Below are 12410 nucleotides of genomic sequence, written 5' to 3'. Positions count from 1 at the left end.
CACACACACACACACACACACACACTAAACTGTACTGTTCTCCATCCCACTCCCTACATAGCAAAATCCTATTGAGTTTCCAAGACCCCCTCCATGGGTTCTTAGAGCCCCCAAACTCTGTTCATCCCTCTACAGCATTTTGCTCACTGACTGTCACGCTAGAGCGACAATGTCCACATAACCAGTCCCCAGCTGTGGCTGTTGAGCACTTCACAAGTAATGCAGCTAATGTGGCTGAGAAAGAGATTTTACAATTTTTATTTAATTTTAATTAACTTACATTTTTATTTTGATAAGTCAGTTATCAAAGCACTGCTAAGTATATCTAGAACAACTTGAATACGTGAATCTCTTATCAGTTCCTAAAAATTATACAGTCTGAACACAGATCAAATATCCCAGTAGAAATCCAATCTGAAATATCCTATAAGTGAAAATCATAAGTTGGATTTCAAAGACTTATCCCAAAATAAATAAGGTAGATATTGATGAGATGATGAAATACCAATATTAGACTAAATAAACTTCATCTACCTTTTACTGTGGCTACTAAAAAATTTAAAATTACTCAATGTGGACTGAATTGGTGTATCTCTGAATCAAGCAGTGTTCTAGACATTTCATGAACATTTCTTAAACACAGCTCCCTGAACTAAGCATTTTGTATGTTAAGCTGGCCTCACCAGCAAGCAAGCAGTGGTGTCCCAGGAAAATCACGCAATACAGCAAGGACTATGTCTGAGAAGGGAAATGAAGGTGCGTCCCGAGCTTCCGGTCCCACCCCTTCCTCTCCTTTTCCCTGGTGTTTGTGCGTCACCTGCCCATGAACCTGTCAGCAGCTTGGGCACAGACTCCTGCCCTCACAGCTTACACACCTTCACCAACATGCACACAGTATAGAGTCAATCCATTCTCATTGAATTAAACAGAGTGAATGAATGAAGTGGTCCATGTCAACCTATGGGTAACATGTGAAGAAATCTACACAATCTTAAATTCACATTTGACAATATGGAGAAAACAAAACTGGATTTGATATTTTGGGACATGTTACAGACTCTTTAGCTTGCTACTTACATTTGACCTAAGAAATAGGTTTGCTTTTTTCCTCAAAAGGGTCTGTTAGGAACACAGAAGAGGACATTTTAATGACAGACACACGGACAAGCAGCGGGGAAGCCAGGTGGGGCAAGGCACAATGTCTGCGAATGGAGTAAAGAATATTAAAGATGGGATGTACCTGAATATCTGAGATCAATGTAGGTCAAATCAGAAGAGCAGTAATTTTATGTAAGCAGAATAATCTTATGTTCTTGGGCATACCCTTCACAACAGACCTTTTGATAGACAACTACTCATATTTTTCAAGTTTCTTCTATTGAACTTGATCTGTCACAAAAATGTCTTATGTTTAAATGTGGATTTATTTTTCAAGTAGAAAAACACTGGTCAGAAAAAGAGAAATTTTTTTTAAATTTACTCTCTCAGGTACTTACACTAGGGAGACAACATGATGTTTACACATATAGGTCTGATTTATTTCACTTATGAGTATAACCTCTAGTTGCATCCATTTACCTATAAAAGCCTCAAATTTATCTTTTTTCTAGTTGAGCAATAATCCTTTACTTTGACAACTTTTATACACTTACATTTGTAATATGAGCAACTACATTGAAGACAGCAATGTGAAATATAACCACTGTTGAATACCTATCATCTTGTGTGTCATTTCTAATGTTTTATATATTATTTTTCTATTCATTTAAAAATAATTTTTAAAAAATTTAGACAAGGAAAAGAGGAATACATAAAGTTAAGTCTTCATTCTTTGGGGTTAGAAGCTTCTCTATATTGTCATTTATTTTAAAACAAACAATTCAATGTCACAAAAAATGTTCAGATATCTAGAGAGTGCCACTCACTGTGCTAGTTGCTGGTTATTTAAAAAGGAAAAAGACCATGAATATCTCCCCCATATCTCTGAATTTATCATTTCTTTCCTTTCTTACTCATCTCTGAAAATCAGTCATTGCTTTAGGGTTGGGGGTGAGAGGATAGAATACAATATGTTTATAAAGAAAGAAAAAAATCCTGTCCTTAAAATGCAAGCATAGAATGAACAAGAAGATGAAGACTGTTATACAACTACAAATAGAAACTGCTCAAAATATACTGCACACAACATCAGAGACGAAGCATTATTCCATAGTTCATGCTCTCATCATTCTTTTTAATCATTACAAAATAACATTAGTCCCCTACTAAGACACTTGTGGTCATTTTAAAACTTCAGACGAGTTTAATTTGAAAACCTCATCTATCTGAATATCTTTGGGCAAGATAACCTAGGCTGGCTGTATGGTTAGAGACTGCCAGGTTAACTTCGTTCAAAGAGAAAAACTTTCAATAGTAGTGAATTGTGCCAATGAGTTATCTATTTTTTGTCACCCAGGAAAAAATGAATTTCCAGGTATTCAGACAAAAAATAATTTTGTTTCTTATTTGGGAAAAAATCTATTTCTCCTTTTATTGCATCCCCCCTCTTCAAAGTCTAGTAAATTATCCTTGAATAGAAGCCAAATACTGAAAATTACTCAAAGCATTAGAGTGACACATCAAAGAAAGAATACAGGGGTAAATTAATTGCAACAGTTTCTTTTGGACACTCTAAAAAGTGCTTTAACTGGTGTGTAGGAGTGTCAAAATTCAAGAATGTAAGAGGGGAGGATGTTAGAGGAAGAATACAAACTGGAATGCAGCTGACCATGTGAATTTACTTTCTTGTCCAGTAAAATTAGCATACAACATGTGCCAAGAAAACCCATCACTTGCCAAACTAGTAAAGGGCTATTTTCTTCCTAAGAATGCTTTCTAAAATGTGTAACAAAAAGTGAATTGCTTGTCTGAATCTTTAAACTTCAGGCAAGCAAATATTTAAGGAAATGTCATTTTAGAAACTGCATGCAAAGACTTGGGCAATAATTATGAATTTTGAAAACTCTCTTCTCACTACATTTAAAGTTCTTCTGTGATCTAGTCTATGGAGCACTAAAATGCTCCTTGGTAGAAAATCAGCAAGGAAGACTACACCTGTTGAGATTACAACAGTAAAAGCTTATTAAATTTTATTTACATGTTCAATATGGTATTTAGAAAGCAAACATATCCAAGACTTACATTTCAAGAGGAGGGATATTTACCCTGGTTAGAAGAGATTATTTTTAAGAACTGTAGAAAAGCTATATATGACTAATTTCTTAAATACCAATAGTTGTTATCTATTTAGTACACTGCTTTCCTAACTTGAGTAACTGTGCATTCCAGAAAGCAAATGAAATGGCAATTTAGTATGAGTCTATATCTACAGAAATTTTAGTCTTCTAACATTAAAGCAAGCATCTGAGTCATGATTATGAGATTATTGTTTATATTACTGGGTTTTTCTTGAGCACATCAAGTCATTAATAAAATGAAAAAGGTGAAGAGCTGGCATTCTTAGTGTCTACTTTCTCCTAAAATTACCCTGGGATATATATCCAAGATCAATCCTCTGAAACAACTTTGATTTTCTATCTGTTCCAGAGGAAAAGCTCTTACGAAGAAGTTGTATTTTAATTGTTGTGGACTGAATTCTCTCTGTTCTCCACCCTCAGCCTTCAATTGATACTCTGCAATCTAATTTTCAGTATCTCAGAATGTGGCTGCATTTGCAGGCAGTGGCTTTAAAGGAATGATTAAGGTACAGTGTGGGAGACCCTAACTTAGTCTGACTGGCATCTTCACAAGCACAGGAAATTTATATGCACGAAAGGGACACCCGAAAGGACTCAGAGGACACCGTGTCTCAACACTACTCTTGCATTTTATGAACCATCTTAGTTCTAACCACTGAACCTTCAAATCAGACACTGCTGTCCTTTCATTAGCTAACGCCTGTTCATACTCACGTATTTCTCAATGTTTTTACTCGCCATTCCTTCTTGCATATCCGACATTCTTTCTACTTATTTCTAATGCCTGACATATATGCTCCAGAATGCTAGCAACTTTTTATAGGAAACTGTTCTTCTCTGATGATGTCATCACATCATTCTCATTCTTGAAAAATGATTTTACTATGTACACAATTTTATATTGAAAATGATATCCTCTGGTATTGAAAGCATTCCATTAACTTTCCATTTTTGTTACTGCTACTGAGAAAACAATTGTCTAATTACCTCTTAAGTCAAACTATGTTTTCTCTCTGTCTACAACTGAGAAAAACTTTTCTTTCTTTTTTTAAAAATGTATTTGGGCTTTCCTCAGCTGCCACCAAGGTGCTCGGTTCTTCCGAGGAAGCTAAGGCTGCGCTGGGATGAGGCCTTCACTTCTTCCGTCAACTAGCACCGCGCCGGGCAGTCCGCATCACGGCCTCCATCTTCGAGCTTGCCTGCATCTACTCCGCCCTTACCCTGCACGACGATGAGGTGACCACGAATAAGATCAACGTCCTCATTAAAGCGGTCAGTGTCAATGTCGAACCTTTTGGGCCTGGCTTGTTTGCAAAGGCCCTGGCCAGTGTTAACATCGGGAGCCTCATCCGCAGTGTAGGGACTGGAGGCCCTGACCCCGCAGCAGGCGCTACACGTGCAGGTGGCCCTGCACCCTCCACCGCTGCTGCCCCAGCTGAGGAGGAGAAGGTAGAAGCAAAGAAAGAAGAATCGGAGGAATCTGAGCAAGACATGGGCTTTGGTCTTCTCGGCTAAACCTTATTTTGTAACATGTTCAATGAAAACTGAAGAGCTAAAAAAACAAAAAATGTATTTGGTAAGGGGTCTCGCTACGCAGCTTGGACTCATAGTGATCTTCCTATTTGCAGCCTCCCCCGCGCTGGGATTACAGGCGCGTGCCACCATGCCGGGTCTAGGTTGCCGGCTCAGCACGCCTTGGGGATGGGGCAGCACCGCATGCGGTACCCGGGAGAAAAAATTTTCATCTTTGATACTTTACTAATACCTAAAAGGGGTCTCAGTTTATTTCTTTCTATTGTTTCTGTTTGTAAATTGAGGCTTCTGAATTTAGAGACTGGTGTCTCTAAAAAAATGTCTTCTAAAATTTTTCTGTTATTATATTTTTTGAATGCCGGGCTTTTCTACTGTATTTATTATTTCCTTTTTATAGCTGACTATAATCTATTAATTTTTGTATAATATTCTCCATGTCTCTTTAATTGCTGTTCACACTCTGTCTCTGTTTATCTACTCAAACATTCTGGATAACCTCCCTAGATATATTTTTTTAGTTCAACAAACCTTTCATTATCTTTTGAACAAGTCTTTCTTATACTATACCCATTCTATTCTGTACCCCATCAAATTACTTTTTCAGTATCATTACTATACTGTTTAACTTCCAGACATTTTAAGATTTTGTTTTCAAATTTGCTTAATCATTTTTTCAACTTCTTATTCCTAGATCATTACCTATTCCAACCTATTCCTAACTTCTTAGGCAATTTTACATGTATCTTTTGCATAATGTGTCAAAATCTCAATGTCTAAAGTTTCTGGTATCTTTTCCTTCTAGCTAACTAGTGATTTGTTTTTGGGAAGGGTGGTAGTTTTGTGATTGATTTCTGCCTGGCGATATTTCACTATGATATTTCACATATTCTTTGAAGCCCCTGAGGACCATGAGTGCATGCTTCCTCTCCCATCCTACTCTCACTGTTGACTTGGGTCTACACCTACCAGGCAAGGTCTGGCCATGGCTCAGTTGGGCTACACAGATAACCTCAGTCCCTGCTGCAAGCTCCCCAGAAGGCTAATGTCTTCTTCACTTTCTCTGCTGGTTCACAATACCTGATACCCACAACTCAAGAGAGAGTATACTTTGGCTCACATTTCAGTTCACAGCTAGACAGCAGGGCAGAGGGACCCAGTAGAGGAGAAATGCTCACCATGTAAAGGACCAAAAAGAGAAAGCAGGAAGGGTGGAGCTGGGAGGGAGCTACACGCCCTGGCCACACCCCCAGGGATCTACCACCCCCTGCAACATTCCAGCTATACCACCTGCATAATCCAATTACTTTTCCAATGAAAGAGGGTTTGAGGACTGTTTTAAGACCTAAACCATGTGTGGTTCTCATTTCTCAAAGGCATTTTCTTTTCCTTTATGGAAGAAAAAGTTGCATCAGGCAGCTTTTGTTGCTGTTTATTTCTGCATTGAAAGTTTATTTCTCATTCATTCTAAAATGAAGGAGGGTGTAGTTTGTAGGTCAAAATGGAAAGTTGGGACTTGTAAGTATCCTAGATGTTTACAGGCCTTTCCCCTCCCAGCTTTCTTCTTTCACTTTCTTTTGTTCTCTACAATGATCTAATCATTGATTTTTCTTTTTTTTTTTTGGCCAAATCAGTGATGAATTTTTAAAGATATTTTAAAATATGTAATCCAGCAATTTATAGATGTTTTCAATGATACCAGGCCTCCATAATACAAGCAAAGGTCCTTAAATTCTCAGCAATTTTAATTCCAAATGACTTTATTAATTTGAATGGTAGATATTTTGCCTATAATTTTATAGTTAAGTATATTTTACACATATATGCATGAAATCTATGCTAAGAAAGAATTATCAAAACTATTTGCTGTAAGGGAATATCCAAGTAAAGCAAAAGATACTGTATAAGTTTGAATATCTAAGGTATTAGGTAAGAATGTTTAATATAAAACTAGCTTAATTTCTATCAATAGTTCATTCTCACATTTTGAATTTTATTATCATTATATTGTGTGTGTATGAATAGGAAGTAATACCTGAATGTAAGATAATTACTACTCTTATGCTGTTTCTTAAGTCAGATTATATTAAAACATTACAAGAAATACTGTTCTCACAGCATACTTTAGTATACTTTCCAGACAATCTGGGCTGGTAAAACCAAAGAAGTGTCATAGTTAAAATGCAAAAATAAGCAGTTCATTAAGTTAATTCACTGTGAAAATTTGTAGGTAAATGCTTGGCTTTGTACTACATTAAGCCCTTCTTTCTTACCAAAGTCACCAACTAATATAGATAGTTGACTTTCTAGTCAGTTGGCTTTCTTATCAAAGACAGCCAGAGGCTCACATAAACCAGAACAGTATCTTCGTCTTATGTGAAAAAAAGCTAAATTGTAATATTATCAAGTAACATGTAATTATACTTCTACAAGATACTTGCTTCTTCCCTGATCTTCCCAGATTTTATTTGAATGAAAAAGTAGAGTTTACTTTATTGAGTGAGCATAAAACAAAAATAAAAACCTTAGAAAAAGGAAGAAATCCCTTATCATGCCTTCCGGGGTAGTTAAAATCATACATATCATACCATCTCACCATTGCCAAATAGTGTTATTTGAAGTTAATGAGTATGTTATTATATGCCTAAAGCCAAACTATGAGAAAGCCTATCAACTATCAATGAGCAAATGTCAGGGCTAACTATGGGACAAATGACTCCTGCTACTTATTCAGTCACAACAATGAGATACCTTCATCTCTGCATTTCATGGAACACTGTTCAGAATGACCAAAGTTTCTCTTTATTTTAGGTTTATAGATAGAATATAATGACAGCTTTCAGTGTCAAGGATGAAGAGAGACTAGGGAGATGGCTCAGTGGAATAAGTGCTTCCCTGGCAAGCGCAAGGGCCTGAGTTCAATCCCCGCTTCTACCAAAAAAAAAAAAAAAAAAGGATAAAGAGAACCTACAAATGGGGAAAAAATGCTAGCTACTCATCAGATATAGGTCTAATGTCTAGAACATATAAAGAACTCAAAAAAAAATTAGGCCACCTAAAATTACAGACCCAGTCAAGAAATGGCAAATGAAATGACTTGAATACCATATAGTATTCCTCATTTGAGTAAAGGCAAAGTACAAACTGTGAGAAAAATAAAGGAAGGATAGAAGACAGGGCTGGGCCTCATACAGACTCTTCACAGTGGAAGAAGTACCAATGGCCAACAAATATATGAAAAAATGTTCAACAGCCCTGGTCATTAGAGAGATGCAATCTTACCCTAGAAAGAATGACAATCATAAAAAAATAATGAATGCTCATATAGCTGTGGTGTAAAAAGAATGCTTCTACATTGTTGGTGACAATGTAGAATAGAATGATCAGTACAGAAATCAGTGTGGAGATTTCTCAAAGAAGCAAAATTAGAAATTTCGCATGACCCAGCTATGCCCCTTCCAGCTATCTTTCCTCAAGAGTTTAAGATATCATACCACTATGTATACATCCATACCAATGCTTATTGCAGCACAATTCATAATAACTAAATCCTAGAAGCAACCTGTATAACCATCAACAGATTACTGGCTGAAGAAAATGCATTATCTGTGTATAATGGGAAATTACTTGGCTATAAAGGACAAATTTGAGACATTTATAGGAAAATGGACACACCTGGATAATACAATATCAAGTTAAACAAATCAGACACACAAGCTTGAAAACCATATCATTTGAGTAAAGGCAAAGTACAAACTGAGAGAAAAATAAAGGAAGGATAGAAGAAGACAGGGCTGGGCCTCATACAGAGGGGAAGGGTCCAGAGGACCAATGGCAAGGATGAGGGGAAAGAAATGAGGAAATAGGTACAATGAAGGAATGCCATATATATCATCCTAATAATCTCAATGAGCATGTATATTGTATGCCATAAACATGAACTAAGATTAATAGTATCAATAATAATGAAAAGAGGGGAAGGAGAATTAAAGAGGAGAGAGGGGAAGGGGATTTAAAAAAAAAAAAAAAGAAACAAGCTATATTATGTACACGTGTCAACTCCCGAACAAGACTGAAAAATGCATGTACTACAAATATAAAGTGCAGTTTTCCTTAAAAAAATTAATGAATGATGGCTAATTACATATATCCACTTGGCTAAGACTGTAGTATCAGTTGCTAGTCAATCCCTAAAGGTGAAAGTGTTTTGCTGAGGTAATTAATTTACAATCAACAACCACTAATTAAAGCAGATTGCTCTTCAGAGGGTGGGTGGGGCCCAATCTGTTGGACCTTAAGGGAAAAGACTGAGGTTTTTCTAAGAAGGAAGTCTGCCAGGGGACTGAAAATCACTCCCCTGAGTTTCCAGCCTGCGCTTGTCTTGTAGATGTTGGATTTCCAGAGCCAAAACTGCAGGAGCCCATTTCTTAGAAGTAAATCTCTTTCCCTGAAGAACTCTGATTTACACACCAAATTGTTATAGACCTGTTACAAGAAAAAGAGAGAAGAGGACAAAATAAAGGGAAAGTTTACTAAGCACATTATAAAAGACTTGCTGGTGGAAAAGGAGCAGTATTCAAGGTTGTTTTCATTTTTCAACTTTGTGCTTGGGAAGATGTGGGGCATTCAATCACTGTGACTAAGCTATGTAAACTGCAGTTTTCTAAAGAAACCTCATCTGTATTGAAAAGCCTACAGACTATTTGACCTTGGCTGATGAGAACATCATGATTGTGGAGAGATGGAATGGTATAGATCATGAGTGAGTTAAAGTTTTCTTGGGCTATCTTTAGTGCATCTAAATATCCATTTACTACCAACCTCCATATTTGAACTAATGCCCTCATGACTACTATGTAATCTTAAAGTTGTTGTGACTTGTGTTTAGATGTCATACAATCACAGGTGGGGCTTTTTCAGAGATGAGTGGATCTAGCATGTGTGACAGGGGAACTGATTCATGGTGCAATGCTATGACCAAGTGCACTGAGATTAAAGGTATGAGTGCTACCCACTCTCAGTAGTCTGGTAAGGTACAAGGGATAGAAAGAGCTGTGGTTGTCCCTTTGCTTTGCTACCTTTTTGCCCACCATAAACTGTTTCTTCCCTGTAATACTTTTCTGCCATGCCACCCTGCCTTGGAGCCAGCCAATTTTGGACTGAAATATCCACAAAGTGAGAACTTAACATACCTTCCTCATTTTAACTATGGGTGTTGAATATTTTGTCCCAGTAATGAGAAAAAAAAACAACTAAGATCACACCTGACCTCTAGCCTCTGCCAACCCAAAAGCTATAAATTCAGTATCATATTATCTGATTCCTACAGAGATTTCCTTGTCTTGCTATATCTAGCCTGCCTACATAATGTTCCCTCCAATGTCACTGGTAAATACACTGTTCTGTGACTTTTGTTCTCTCTTGCAGATGTTCATGGGACATTTTCCACAGAGGAATATGCCATTCAGGATGAGTCAAATCTATATCCTTGGGCCATGTTCACTCATTTTTGACTCAGATATTTTCTCATTTCTTTTGAAGCAGAATTGTTGTTTTATATCAACAGTTTAATAACAATGAGCCAGCTGCCATGCAGAGGGGATAGAAGCAATGGGGAGATAGCCTCAAAACAGTCTCTTCCAACACAATCTTTAGCAAAACATAGTTGCATTAGAATCATAAAATTGGACTCTGCTATGCATAGTTATGCCTCTTTATTATTATCTAGAGATAATACAAAATAGTAAAAAAAAAAAAAAAAAAAAGAAAACATTAGAAATGATACAGAACTTCACCAAACAAAACAATAGGAATTCAACAACAATTGTACCTCTTTGCATCCTGACCTCACTTTTGCCACCTTCATTGCTAAACAGCCTAAGTAATCTACAATAAGTCATGGTCCAATTTTGTTGAGTATACCTTTTCTCAATAGCAAGTTAGGCCTTGAAATAGTTAAAAAAATAAATAAAATAAAATACATAAAAACATGTTAGGACTGCTAAGGCAGAAAGAGACTGAGTAAACTAAGAAGCAAAATTATGAAGATGGATCTAGGTGTCAACCCCTGAAATCCTTATCTCAGTTTTTCAAACACATCCCTGCTTCTCTTAATTTTTTAAACTTTCACATAGATCAGTGATGTAGTGTGTGCCTAAAGAGAGTCACACGGAGAGAAAACATTCTCTCAGGCTTTCACAGAGAGTAAATTGGTCAAGCAATGGCAGAAAAGTGTAGAAACAAGGTATGAAAAGGGAAGCCATGTTAATGTGCACAGCTGTGGAAGGCTCAAGTCAACAGATTCAGACAGTGCCAATCCTGTGGACAACCCACTACTATTGTGGACTATTGGACTATATTGGAATATTTTGCTGAATTCATGCACCTACAATATTTAGATGGCAATGGAATACCCATCTTTGACAAAACTAAACAAAAAAAGAGATAAATGAAGGACAATTATCTATGTATATACACAAAATAGTTGGGATAGATATATAGCCACTTTCTCTTAATTCAATAAGAAGAAAGAGTTGTAATAACAGTGTTTGGACAGGATATCATGTCTGCATCTTGTGCTATGAATGACTACTACAAAGACAACTATATGTAATGTGTTAATTGTTGTAACTCTCCTACCAACCTGTTTTGAAACTGTCTCATTGCAATTTTTTTCTCAACAAAATTAATAAAAATAAAATAAAATAAAATTTCACATGGAAGGGGAAAAAGACTAAGATATACCCAAATTCAGACCAATAGTGAACATTTGCATTACAATTTTTTTTTCCACTGGAGTGGAATGAGACTGCTGGAATTGGGAAGCAGACTGAGGGGAATTCGGCTGGGAGGCATGAGATGGGACCATCCAGACCCTGCTCCAATGGCTGACAAAATCCAGTCTTATCCCTAAATACAAATGAATGGAAGAATCACTATGACCTGCAATCAGCAGAATAGCCTTAGAAGAGCAATGTGAGCAGGCAAGTAGACTTGGCCTATGGCAGTACAAGGGCACTCCCACTCCTCTACAACCAGAGTATAAGAGGAGATAATAGTGTGGAACAGAGAAAGTTATGAAAGGTCTGGAAGAATTCAACTGTACTCAGGTCTAGGAGCAGCCCCATGCTTTCCCTACCAAAGAGCATCACAACATCTGGGAGATCACCATAGAGACAATCACAGCAAGGAGGCGTGGATGTCCAGCAATTTGACAGCTGAAGACCAGTCCCCAGTTCCCACATACAGAGGCCAAGATTGTCCCATACTGAGCATAAATCCTACTGCAAACTTGGTAGGGTTTCACAGCACATTTCAGATATCCAACCTGGACACTACCATAAAAGTATGGATACCAGTGAAATTTTATTATTTTCTCATTCTTTGTTTGATTGGTTTTCTTTTTCAGTCCAGTTGTTTTTTGTTTTGTTTTTTTTGTTTTTGTTTTTGTTTTACTTATTTATTTATTTTTGGTTAGTACACTGTGTATTATTATTGCCAAAGTAGTTTCTCATATTACAAGATATAGGTAGGAAATAATAAGCAAATAACATAGGTACAAACCTCTTTTTTTTTAAGTCAACAGAAAATGGAAATATACTTTTTAAAGTTTCTAATACTAGGAGAAGATATCATACAATGTCT

At 36.7% G+C, this 12410-nt stretch overlaps 1 protein-coding gene and 1 pseudogene across 7 annotated transcripts in view; one reads left to right on the top strand and one right to left on the bottom strand.

The window, feature by feature from the left end:
• The window catches only part of Esr1 (estrogen receptor 1), a 435477-nt gene that overhangs the window by 104668 nt on the left and 318399 nt on the right, over window positions 1-12410 (bottom strand). The gene's annotated exons all lie outside the window — the stretch shown is intronic.
• LOC105740956 lies at window positions 735-4751 on the top strand (annotated as a pseudogene).

Source organism: Octodon degus, unplaced genomic scaffold, assembly GCF_000260255.1.
Source record: "Octodon degus isolate 3935 unplaced genomic scaffold, OctDeg1.0 scaffold00246, whole genome shotgun sequence".
NCBI lineage: Eukaryota > Metazoa > Chordata > Mammalia > Rodentia > Octodontidae > Octodon > Octodon degus.
Note: the sequence above shows the minus strand (reverse complement) of the source record. Positions and strands in the feature narration are given on the sequence as shown.